This window comes from Quercus suber, unplaced genomic scaffold (genome assembly GCF_002906115.3).
Source record: "Quercus suber isolate HL8 unplaced genomic scaffold, Cork oak 2.0 scaffold_1093, whole genome shotgun sequence".
NCBI classification, from domain to species: Eukaryota; Viridiplantae; Streptophyta; class Magnoliopsida; order Fagales; family Fagaceae; genus Quercus; species Quercus suber.
In genome coordinates this window covers 51219-64770 of record NW_027070498.1, presented here as the reverse complement: position 1 = coordinate 64770, position 13552 = coordinate 51219, and the positions used below count along the sequence as shown (strand labels likewise).

The following is a 13552-nucleotide window of genomic DNA, read 5'->3' as shown; positions in this document are numbered from 1 at the left end:
TCATTTTTTTTTGAAGAGACCAAAATGTCGCTCAGTTTCTTCGGGGCCTTTTTTGTTTTCATCAAACATAGCAAACAAATAAGTTTGTATAGCTTGTCCAGGCCTCTTTGGAGTCCCATTGTTCACATGATTGATCAAATTCTGGTAGTACGTGGCAGCATTATCAACTGTTGCAGCAGCATGACCCTCAGATGGCCAACGACTCTCTGGTACAACAACCTTCACATTGGAACCACCTGATTTCTCAAGGGCAGAATAGAGAGCATCCAAGATTGCATCAAAGAGATTTTGGTATCCATACTCACCATCTTGTACCACAACCCCCGGTGATCTTAATAAGGCGTAGTCTAAACTGATGCTCTGTGAGTTACCAATGTAGCTAAAGTATGGGTACACATTGGCAAGAAGCGGTGCCCCATTGTTTGCTAGGAGGGTAATGAGTCTAATGACTGAGGCCATGTATGAACTTGCACTGTCACTAAATGAGCCTGCTGATGGAGGGTATGAATTGCCCAACAGTGACATATCTGGTCTTGTAAATTGGCTGCGACATTTGCAATTTGAATGTTCTGCATGGCTGGTACAACATATTGGGCCCTTCCATCATCAGGCTTTATTTCATTCCCAACAGCAATGTACCTAAATGTGACATCTGGGTAGTTCAGTATATTTTGCTGGACCCAATCATTTGCAGTTGCAGCATCAGAAAGGGCTTGAAGTTTTTCATTAGTGACATCCAAGATCAGTTCTATGTTGGATCCTCTAAGGGCCTCCAAGATTGCTGGATTTGGACCATAAATTTGCATTTTTTACAATGCCATTTGTTCGAAAAATATTTAGGTTGTGCACCTGTCTCCCATCTGTCCATAGCAAACACCTATAGGTTGTGCACCTGCATCAAATTGAACCAAGATTTTTAGTTTTCTACAAAGAAGACAAAATTCATTTTTTTTAGTTTTCAAAGATAAGATAAAATTCATATAATTTACACTGCTAGAATTTTGGTCAAAATCTAATCAAGTTTGAAATGCTTAAAATTAAATAGTAAGGTTAGGTGCCCAAATTTTGCAAGTTAATAAAGAACTTATTGCAGTTTCTTATTCTCACCAACTCAAATTCAAAATAATCTTTACCTAATTAATATATGGAAAATGCTAGAGATACAAACTTAATTACAAATTTTTTTACATATTGTTAGCGTGGCAAGTGATTATTGGTAAATGAAAAAGTGAAAAAAAAAAGTTAGTGATAAGTCTAAATGAGAACCGGTAAGAAGTTGGCTATATCAACAGTTTGTAAAAATGTAGTAAAATAGTTTGAGCTAGTAGTATTAATTACTCGAATTGGCAAAATATAATATATGTTGGGTATGTGGATTTGGATAATTGTGCATCTATATATATCTAAAAGCTGAAATGAAAATGTTTGATAGATAAGTGGAAATGCATGAAAAGATCTACTAAATATAAGAATCTTCCTTTAAAAATGACAATTCAATTAAAGAAGTAACAAAGTGTATTATTTGGATAGAATGAAATGGCAAAAAAAAAAAAAAAAAAAAAAAAATACATGTGACTGACCTTAATTAATATGTTGAGGATTCATAACGAATCTAAAACTTTGGGACTAAGATTTGTTTGTTGATATATTAAGCTTGACATAATAGTGTCAACTTGGCGATTCAACCCAATCCAATCCGTATAGGTTGAATTGGGTGGGGTTAGAGAGACCGTTTTAGGTTAAAAATACCCTAAACCCAACCAAATATGCTCCTATGCATACTCCTGAATTTAGCTGCATGAAACGATGATAAATGTGTATATACATTGATAAAAAAACAAATAAATAAAGGCCAATAAACATACCTATTTTTTATAGGGCGGCTCTAGGAATTTTTCTTATGGTGTTCCTTAAGAAGTATAAATTACACAATCTGGTTGTTTCATTATTTTTCTTTACCGACTACTAGCAGTCTAGCACACACCCCACTGTACATTATCCACCCAGCTATTAAATCACTGCCTAACATAATTTAATTTGTTTGTCTTTTATAATGTCTTATTCAGTTTTTTAATGCCTTCACTACCTCTGCCTGTCCACTTCCCCAATCCAAATATCCAACCCCACGGACCCATGGCCCCCATCCACTCCCCACTCAATAGACAAGAGCCAATCAACATTACACAAAACATTAAAGAATATAAAACATCCACAATACACAATCTTCACAATACACAAAAAAACAAACTCACAAACCGATAAAGACAAAATGTCAAATAAAGGCAATTAGACATTAGGTAAAGCTATTCAATTCCAAAGACAGAGAATCTCATTTTTTTAGTTGAAAGTGAAATAGAGAGAGAGAGCTCCGCTCTCACTCTCAGAGCACAGCAGAGATGAGATAGGGAAAAAGAGAGAAACTAAACTACCTTGAGGGGCTGGGGTGGCAGCAGCACGTCAAGGACTCGAGGCCAAGGTAATCTTTGAAGTCTGATCCGATCTCGTCGTCGCCGATCAGCCGATGTGCTCTTGGACTAGGGGCGGGCTGAGCTGCTCTTTTGTTGTTACTCGAGGCCAATGCAATCTCCAATTCAATCTCGCCATCACCGATGTGCTTTGGGACCAGGGGCGAGGTTTGCCAAGTTCCTTTGTTGCTGTTGCTGAGTTTGAGGTGGAGCTGCGGAGGTGCTACTCGCTGGGAGCTTGGGACGCTGGGCTGAGGATGAGGTTTTTTTTTTCCCTGATCTCAATTTTGCTTTATTGGGTATTGGGTATTTAGGATCTCAATTTTCTTGAGAGCATCTCGGCAAAATATTCTCGAATGAGCAAAAAAATGGTCTCCAATATATTCTCTAAACTCTAAATTTTTTTTGACTCATGAACAGTAGCTTATCAAATTTGATGGGCTACTGTTTATTTTTTAAATGTTTTTATATTATAATAATCAAGTGTTGAATAAAAAATGTTAGAAGATGTGTAGTTGTAAAAAAAAGAATAAATAATGAATGAATAAATAATATTTAAATGAGATAGAGAATGAGATAGAAAATCTGTTGGAAAGTGTATTTGAAAAAATTGGTAGATAAAAGATAAAAGTCATTGTTCATTCTCCAAACAGTAATATAAAATTTGATGAATTTGCTGGAGATGTTCTGAGTGCGATGTATTGGGTATTTTTTTTTTTGTTGTTGTGGCGTATTGGGTATTTAGTTTATAAAAATTTAATTATTATTATTTTTGTTTATTTAAAATTCCGACTGAGTAGTGAGTGAGATTGATCTTGGGCTTTTCTCCTAGGATCTATTAGGCATTTGAGCTTGATATGTTATAATTTTTTTTTTTTTTTTTCAGATTTTAGTTCAAATTTTTTTTTTTTGGCTTTTTCTTTTTTGCTTAAGAGCCCAATATATTGTATGTAGAACAAATTATGGAACAAAGTTTAATTTTTTTGGTATAAAAAAAATTGAGGGTGTTTCCAAATTTTTTGAAGGGTAGACAAACATAAAATTTTAAATTATTATATATAATTTTTTTTTCAGGCCAGGGTGGTCCTGTGACCAGCTTGACCTTCACGTGCTGCCACCCCTGAACAAAAACAAAAATCGATAGACATATATGTATAAATAATAAAAATCAACGATTCTACTAAATTCAGTAAATTGAGTGTTGTAAATTCGATGAAACCTTAATCTCAATTATTGGGATCGAGTATGTAATAAATAATCTTTTAGTATAATGCTAGACGACTTGCTAGAATCACCATAACTGGGTGACTTTGTTATATATATATATATATATTTTCACAATTGGTGTTAGTAAAGTCTGGAGTTTAAACCTCATGCACACTATAAATTGACTAGTATCTTAACCTTTTTTTTTTTTTTTTTTGAGAAGGAGACTCTTAACTTGATGATAAATAATAATAATCATTATGAAGTGAATATTGTTGGTGAAAAATCTATCGTACCTTAAAAAAATAAAAATAAAACTATGATGTAGTTGTGATGTTCCTGTTAAAATTATAAATAAATAATATCCTCTCATGACCATTGGTGTATAAACATTTTATCCATGCAATTAAAAAAGTTTAAATTTCTATCAAGCATATTTTTTGAATTTTTTTGAAATTTATTCCTGTTAATATTGCAGGAATGCTAAGGATATAAATTAGAGTTTTATTACTGATAGCTAATGAGAAACATTGTTAAATTTTGACATTTTAGGGAAGCATTACACCGTTTTCTAGGAAAAAAAAAATTGAAACCAACCCAATTACTTAAAAAAAAAAAAAAAAAGATTTTAGAAGGGTACATTCAATATTTCCATATAGCTGTCTAGTTGAGTATTGTATTTTTTTTAATTAATACATTTTGTGAGCCCACCTATATATATATATATATATTTGATACAAGATAAAATTCTACTCTAACCTAATCTAAGTGTATATGTGTGTGAAGTTCCCTCCTGAAGACTTGAACCCCGGCCCTTGTCCCCCCATCCCACAAGCACTTATACTTGTGGAGTGATCATATCACCAAGGGTGTGCGGTGGTGAGCCCACCAATAGAAGTTGAGGTAAGTGGTCTTATGTTTTTGCAGGAATATAACCATTAAAATTAGGTCAACCCTCAAAATAATTCTAGTAGGTCAACTGACAAGATTGACTTGATCTAGAGGTGTGCGTGGTTTGGTCGGTGTTGTTTTTTCTCAAATTTAGTATTGAACTGATAGAGATTGGTTTTCCCATAACTGAAACTGACGCACATCATCAAGGGTCGGTTTTCTAACCTACATCGATGCGGTTTTTTGCAGTTGGTTTCATCAGTTTTATTAGTTTGAAATATTAAAAAAAAAATTTCTACCTAGTCATTACTCAATCACAATAAGGTCTTCTATTATTTTATTTATGTGATATATTATATATTTTTATCAAACTAATACTAGTTTAGTATATTATACGTTATATAAAATATCTATCAATTTTTTTCTTTTAAAAGAGGGAATATAAGAAGAAGAATCCGTACTTGGGAGTGGAGAAAAAAAGTAGTTCCATTAAGAAATTAGTAAAAAATTAGGGGGTGGAGAGAGAAGTGGAGTTACTGATATTAATTAACATTGCTAATTGTAGGGTTTTCAACCTTACACATGGACAGTACCCTTCTTGGAATTGAAGTAAGGATTTAAAGGCACTACAATAGTCTAGAAACTAGTTTAAACAACTTAAAGTGAGAAGAAAAAGAGTTTTACCCAAAAAAATAGAAGAAAAAAAGAAGGGAAATCAGACAAAGAAAGATGAAAAAGAAAAACTGATAAAATATGGAATGCAAAAAGTGAATTGAGGAAGGACTGAAACTCTGAGAAAATAGTCAAAGACTCATTTGTGGGGTGAAGGCGGGTTGTAGTGTTGCATATCAATTTAGTTGTAGATTTACTGTGGTCTTGATTATCAAAACAAGAAAATACACCATACATTAGATGCATGTTTCCTTCCTTTTACAAGGACGTAGACCCCAAATGTGTGAGGTCCACCTCCATGTGAGAGGTATGAAACATGCATATGATGCATGATATACCATTTCCATCAGAACAAGCAAACCCAACTACATTTTGTAATGGAATCGTTTTTGTTTGTTTTATTTTGTTTTATTTATTTTTTATTTTTAAACGTGATGGGATTTGAATATTTTAGGTTATAAGGTTTACTATTAAACCAAGATATTAATTGATTTTTGATGTAAGCGATATTTACACCTAAATCCCTTATTTGAGAATAAAAAATTTCACTAATTGAACTAATGGAAAGTCAGAAATCAACTATACATATAAATTTTAAAGAAAACCATGAAAAATTTGAAAGTATTTCAATTTACACCATCAATGAATCACTATTAACGAAAATTGACATAATTTCTATTAAAAAAAATTAACATAATAAATTGTGACTAAAACCTATCTAAACTGCAAAAAAAAAAATATTCCATGTTACATATAAGTTACTACATGAGAATTGTAGATTTATGTAATAAGTCATTTAGTTATTTTCACTAAAAAAATTTACAATAAAAATACATATTATATAACCTCATCTCCAAATTATATCATGTCATATATTTTATAAAAATAAAAATAAAAATTGTGTCATACACAATATGGTTGTACCAAACCGATGCCCTCTCATTCTTTTATTATTATAATATTTTTTTATATTATGTGTAGGGACTCAATTTAGATAGGCCCTAACAATACATTTCTAGAGAGTGGGATGAAGAATTAGGTCCTAACAGACTAACAACGTTACCCCCAGAACCTTTTCTCATTGAAGGGGGATGAAGCCAACTTAGTGCTAAGGGTAGCTCCTCGGCCCTTGTCCAAGGAGGTTCTTTCTCCCTCCCCTCAACTGCTTTGCTTGCCTTTCTTATATAGTCCTTTTCCTCCTATCTCTTTTTTCCATCTGTTGACCATTCACTTGCCTTCCCTCTGACTGTCTGTCCCATCATAGGCCTTATCAGTACTCGAGTGGTTCACAAGGACTAATGTTACCCTGTCTAGGGCTTACATCCCCATTAATGCGGCCAGGGGGGTTAGGTGAGGGCATTTAGTGTGGAGGTGACAACCTGTTCTTGGCCCGCTCCCTCGCCTGGAATTAGCTTCGGTACGCCGAGGACAGGGATGTCCTCGGCGTGGATCCAAAAAAGCTTAGGTCTTCATACGCCATCCTCGGACGATCATTCCTCCTCATCATGGGCCATGGGCCAAATGCAAGATGGGCCGAGGCTACCAGGCCCACGGGCCCCACAATAGCCCCTCAAAATCCTGCTGCTCGTTCACTCGGACGGGGAGGAGGGTTTTGATATCCACGGGCCCTCTGGACGATTCACCCCACCTCGGCCCACGTCGGGGCTGGTGACTTTTCGCCCGCCCAATGTACGTTTTGGCGTTTCGAGACTCAGTGTGCACCCGCATTAAATTTTGGCAGCTTCGCGTTCTCCACTTCCAACGGTGTGATGGTAATTGTTCGATGGGGACTTCCTGCTTTTATGGGCGAGAGGCTACGCTTGGTGAACTTAAATTGGGGATATAAATACTTGTTTGAACCGCTGGGCTTCCTTATTTGTGCGCTCACGAACTTTGGTGCGCATACCTTGAATCTGATTCTACTTCCACATTGCCCGAGGAGGATCTCTACATTTCTGTAAGTCTTCTCCTCTCAGTAGCACAAAATTTTCTTTGATCCTACTCTTTCTTTCCTTCTTTCGGATCCTTTGGTCGTTGCTAGGAATGGGTAAGTTTAAGAAGCTGGTTGAGTCCGACGAGATGATGAAGAAATTCATTGCCGATTATGGGATACCCAGTAATGTGAGTTTGAGGTATTGTGAGGAAGTGGAGTGGCATATTAAGCAAAACGAGGGTAAGGTTGTGACCCCCATAGTCGCCTTCGTAGAGGGAGGGATGAGAATCCCTATGAGGCCAGCGACGAGCGGATACCTTAGGCATTTTCGGCTGGCTCCTACCCAGTGTGCTGTTAATGTATTTGGGATACTAGGGTGTGTAGACACCTTGAATGAGAAAATGGGGTTGAGATTAACTCACCATGACGTAAACTGGTGCTACAACCTTCAGCATTTGAGGGGTAAAACGTATTATATGAAGACGAGGGATGATAGGGTCCGACTTATCCAGTGCCTTCTCGATTCTAATAAGGGGCTGACTCAAGATTTCCTCATTGTGTCGGGGGAATGGCACGACGGTCTCCACTGCCTGACAGTAGAGGGAGAGCCAAGTAGGGTACTCGAAGTAGGGGGCGGTCTAGATTCTTGTATTATTATTATTATTATTTTTTTTTTTTTTGTTGCGTATCTGTTTTGATTGATTGATCGCAGGAGCTTTGTTTCTGTTTTTACAGATCCGCACGCCTTCGCACGTCATTTTCACCTAGTCAACAAGGAGGGTTTGGAAGCCGTTCTTAGGGCGGAACTCTTTTTGAACGAGGTTGATAACCAGGTTAGAGCCGCCCACCAGATCCTCGGATGCGACCTAGCCCAAAAGTCGTTCCCGGTCCCAAAGCACGTTATTAGGGCTCGTGATCCTCGGCTTAGGCAAATTACTGTGGTGGAGGACGGTTTTGCATTTCCCGAAGGATTTTATACTCCGGAAGGCATTCCGTTGGCGGGTTCTTCCTCATCTTGTCAAGCAACAGAGATCAAGGAAGGGAAACCTGAAAAGGCAGGGGAGGTGGTTGAACTGAGCTCGTCCGAGGACGAATTTAGTGTGTTTAACCTACCTGATCAGTCCGAAGATCCCTCCAGTGATTTGGGAGACCCCCGTTTGTCCGAAGCCGATCTTCAGCCCCCAAGGGTTGGTATTGAAGCTGAGATGGGTTTAAAGAGATAGCCCTAAACCAGCCTTCTTGACTTGCTTGATGGCAACTCCGAGAAGGGTGTGCCAAGAGAGTCACAGCCCAAGCCCCCGTCACCTCTGCCCCAGCCTTTGCCTGTGCACACCAGGTCATCTTTAATCCCTCCAATCTCAGTCCCTTAGTCCGAGTCTTCCGGCCTAAAAAGGAAGAGATCTTCTAAGGGCTAGAACCCAATGGATGGGGGAAAATCCCATTCTCCGCCAGAGGAAGGTGGAATCCCCCGGCCTTCCAAACAACTGAGGCTCGGTGGTCAACGTAAAGGAAAGGAGATCGCCCAGCAGTCTGAGGCCCAGGCTTGGCTGCCCGCTACCATGCTCCATGGTCAACCTTTGATGGATGACGCAATGATCCGGGAATCCTGAAGAGGTGAGGGGGCTCTTGTAGTTGACGCCCTGGAGAAGTCTCTTCTTCTTCCCGTCGACATGGCTGAGCTTGGGAGTATGAACGGGCCAGAGGTTGCCCTTAGCCTTAAGAGATATCTAGGCATGGTGGGTCCCCTGGTACTAGTTTACTCTATTCAAATTTTATTGCTCAGCACCTTCCCTTCTCTTTACGGCGCACTTGCTTTTGTTGGTTGGCTGTCTAGGCCATTTTCAGGCTAGATGAGGAGGTCGACGGCCAGAGTAACGCTTTAGCGCAGGAGCGTGACAAGTTCTTGAAAACTGCAAGTACCTTTAAGAGATCTGAGGCAGATCTAAAAAAGGCGATCGAAAATTTGGAGGAGATGACAAAGGCTAGGGATAATGCGGCCTTTGACCTAGCCACGGCTACGAAGCATGCCGGGTATCAGACAAGGCGCTTGCAGGATGTCGAGGGCCACCTACGAACTGCTAAGGAGGATAATGCCAACCTGAAGAAAAAGTTGGCCGAGGCAGTCAGCGTGAGGGGCATTGTCGAGCATGCCAGGGATGAGGCTGTGAGGGCAAAAGACGAGGCGGTTTTTGCGAGAATAGACGCTGAGCGCTCCGTAGAACAGGCGGAAGAGGAGGCTTTTACCGAGGGGGTGGCTAAGACTGAAGCCACCCTTAAAGCTCAAGTTCCTGTAGTGTGCAGGCGCTTCTATTATGAAACCTGGCATGAAGCCCTTAACCAAGCGGGGGTTGATGTCTCGTCTGACCTCTAGAGGGCAGAAAGAGTATATTACCCCTCTGCAATTCGCGAGGTTGTCCCTGTTGCTTCCGAGGAGGGGTCTGCATTACCAGCGACAAGTGAAAGTCATGACAGAACCGTTGGGGACACATCTTCAGCTAACAGACCATTTAAGGAGGCTGAGCCCCATAGAGCATTGGAAGGGGCCGGAACCGAGGACCAAGAAGTGTCCCAAGATATGGTGAGGCTTCCTGCTGACTCCCCAGCCAATCCCATGGTCCCTCCGATTTCCCCTACCGTGGAAGGGTCCTCTGAAGCAGCCCCTCCGAGACATGGTCCCTAGGTGTTGGTTGAAGCCTTTTGACAAGCCCCCTCAAAACAATTGGCCTACTGAGTTGGAAATGGCATACGTCATAGGACACTTTTATTTGCTTTCTTTTTCATTTCGTTTTACTTCTTGCCTCGGGGGCATTGTAATGAAACTATACATTTTCTATTTGAAATGAATATTCAATACTTTGCTTCTAGTTATTGATGCTTCATTTTACTTGCTGCACTTTAATATCTTGCCCAATACCTTGGTTCTGTTCTGGACTTAGTCTCATGAGACCATCAGCTATCCTTCAGGCATGAATCCGAGGACTGGATCACAATTCGGTTCTAGCTAACGCTTTGGTTCTTTCGCAAATAGTTAGTTTAGCCCCCTGGTTCTTCTGCATGTATCTAGTTTCCCGTAGGTTTGAGTCCTCGGACCATGCAATACCTTGGTTCTATTTAGTACCCAGGTTTAGTTGAGTGGTTAGTTTTCCCACAGGCTTGAGTCCGAGGACCATGCAATGCCTTGGTTCTGTCTAACACTTCCATTCTTCTGTAAGTATCTAGCTTCCCTATAGGTTTGAGTCCTTGGACCATGCAATACCTTGGTTCTGTCTAGTACCCAGGTATAGTTGAGTGGTTAGTTTTCCCACAGGCTTGAGTCCGAGGACTATGCAATGCATTGGTTCTGTCTAACACTTCCATTCTTCTGTAAGTATCTAGTTTCCCCATAGGTTTGAGTCTTTGGACCATGCAATACCTTGGTTCTGTCTAGTATCCAGGTATAGTTGAGTGGTTAGTTTTCCCAAAGGCTTGAGTCTGAGGACCATGCAATGCCTTGGTTCTGTCTAAGACTTCCATTCTTTTGTAAGTATCTAGTTTCCCCATAGGCTTGAGTCCTTGGACCATGCAATACCTTGGTTCTGTCTAGTACCCAGGTATAGTTGAGTGGTTAGTTTTTCCACAGGCTTGAGTCCGAGGACCATGCAATGCCTTGGTTCTGTCTAACACTTCCATTCTTCTGTAAGTATCTAGTTTCCCCATAGGTTTGAGTCTTTGAACCATGCAATACCTTGACTCTGTCTAGTACCCAGGTATAGTTGAGTGGTTAGTTTTCCCACAGGCTTGAGTCCGAGGACCATGCAATGCCTTGGTTCTATCTAACACTTCCATTCTTCTGTAAGTATCTAGTTTCCCCATAGGTTTGAGTCCGCTTGACGTTTCGATGCGCGAGACGCGCTCTTATTAATGTCCTCATGAATTGATACAAATCTAGCGGTCTACGGTCTCCTTGAGATGTGGTCAGGATTAATACCGTTGATAATCCCTTTTCGAACTCTGTGTGGATCAATTCCCACCAGTCTCCATCCTCTATATAAGGCTCTCTGGAGGGAAACACCTCTCCACACTCCATGAACTCTCCAATCACAACTAGAAACACGTCCCTTCAGCTCCCCGAGCCCCTTCAACAACCTTGCCAGGATTTGACTAGAGTTGGGAGACATGAGGCGGCCCTGGGTGGGTGTGAGGACACACAGGGAAAAGGCCCTACCTCCCGTTCGAGAGCCGTTGTGGCCGTTGTCCCCACCAGACTTCCGGCGCGGCAGAGCCTTGGCGTCACCTTGATAGTGCCGTGCATGGTGGCCAGGAGGAAGTCCCTGAAGTATCTAACGCTCTTCCCTGGGCTCATCCTGCCGGAGGAGGCGCGCAAGATCACATCATGTCTGGTGCCCGAGTGTTGCCGTCTCCGACGGCCAACCTTCGCGAGGCCTGGAGAGAATCAAGGGAACGTCATGGGGAAGGCCTCCCGGTGCCCTTGCATCAGCTTCTCTCTTTGTTCCAGCTCCGTCGCACCGGCCAAGGAGTTGTTGGTAGCATTAAAACATGCTTGCCTTAGCCCCATTCCCTCTAGCTAGTTTTAGAACAGGTCTGCCTGGGCCTCTGTTTGTAGAATTGACTTTAAAACAAGCCTGCCTGAGCCTCTGTTTGTACTCTGTATTTTCTCTTCATTTAATAAAATACTATTATGTTTCCTCTATTTTTGTTGAATCTTCTATTTTTTGCAATGTTTCTTTTTTTTTTTTTTTTTTTTTTTTTTTTTTTTTTTTTTTTTTTTTTGCAACGCATCGTTGTCAACCTTCCGTAAACTAGATCCTTAGGAGTGATCGGTCGTTGCACCCGCTAGTGCACTAATTCTTCCCACAGACGCGCCAATTGTAGGGACTCAATTTAGATAGGCCCCAACAATACATTTCTAGAGAGTGGGATGAAGAATTAGGCCTAACAGACTAACAACGTTACCCCAGAACCTTTTCTCATTGAAGGGGATGAAGCCAACTTAGTGCTAAGGGTAGCTCCTCGCCCTTGTCCAGGAGGTTCTTTCTCCCTCCCCTCAACTGCTTTGCTTGCCTTTCTTATATAGTCCTTTCCTCCTATCTCTTTTTCCATCTGTTGACCATTCACTTGCCTTCCCTCTGACCGTCTGTCCCATCAAGGCCTTATCAGTACTTGAGTGTTCACAAGGACCAATGTTACCCTGTCTAGGGCTTACATCCCCATTAATGCGGCAGGGGGTTAGGTGAGGGCATTTAGTGTGGAGGTGACAACCTGTTCTTGGCCCCTCCCCCGCCTGGAATTAGCCTTCGGTACGCCGAGGACAGGGATGTCCTCGGCGTGGATCCAAAAAAGCTTAGGTCTTCATACGCCATCCTCGGACGATCATTCCTCCTCATCATGGGCCATGGGCCAAATGCAAGATGGGCCGAGGCTACCAGGCCCACGGGCCCCACATTATGTAACAAACTACAATTATAAAAACAATTAATATTTGCTTTAAGTGAAACACAGTTGCCTAAATTTCAAAAATTTACTCCAATTTAAAATGTTCCATTACGTACCAAAGGTTTTCAGAAAAAAAAAAAAAAAAAAAAAAAAAAAAAAAAAGAAGCCTTTTCGAGAAAATAAAAGGAATATTAGAAAATGTGTGTATTAATTATTGGAGAGAATTTTTTTTCTTTTTGAAGATACTACTTTGGAAAAATTGTAAAGTTAATTAGTGTTTGTTTCTTTCCGCTTATCTTAGAAAATTAGGTTAATTATTCTTTTATACCATATTTGGTTGTAGCTTGGGAGAGGGAAGAGCTAAAAAGATGCAATGGAAAAAGAATTACCTTACCTTTTTTTTTTTTTTGGCTTGTAATACTAGGGGAAAGAAAAATATGAGATTTACCTTTGCGCCCTTGTATATGAGAAGAAGTTAAGGGTATTTCAGTAACTTTATATCATATTAAAAAAAAAAAAAAAAAAAGAAGCTTAAGACTAAAGTCTGTATTTGATTTTTAATTCTTCTAATTTTTTTTTTTTTTAAAGTTTGAGATTGTTTTCATTTTAGTCCTTTATGCTTTAAAATTTTCATTTTCATGAAGGGCCAAATAAAAAACTAAATTAATTTGATGTTTGGCCAAACAGAAAATTGAAGCATACATGAGGAGTCAAAATGAAAACAAATTAAAATATAAAAAGCCAATATGAAACTAAAATCATACATAAAAGACCAAAATGAAAACCTCAAACTTTAAGAGCCAATAGTCTATTTTAGTCTAACCTTAATAACTCTCTCCCTCTCTTTCATCCAATATGGGATTGTGGGCGCCCCATAGAAAATGTTTCATTCCACAATTCAATTAGATCCAAAATACAGAAATATTCTTCTTTTGTGTTTGTAGAAGATAAG

General features: G+C 39.8%; 1 pseudogene; it reads right to left on the bottom strand.

Moving 5' to 3' along the window:
- Positions 1-806, bottom strand: LOC112000218 (glucan endo-1,3-beta-glucosidase-like; annotated as a pseudogene).
- Positions 807-13552: the final 12746 nt, after the last annotated feature.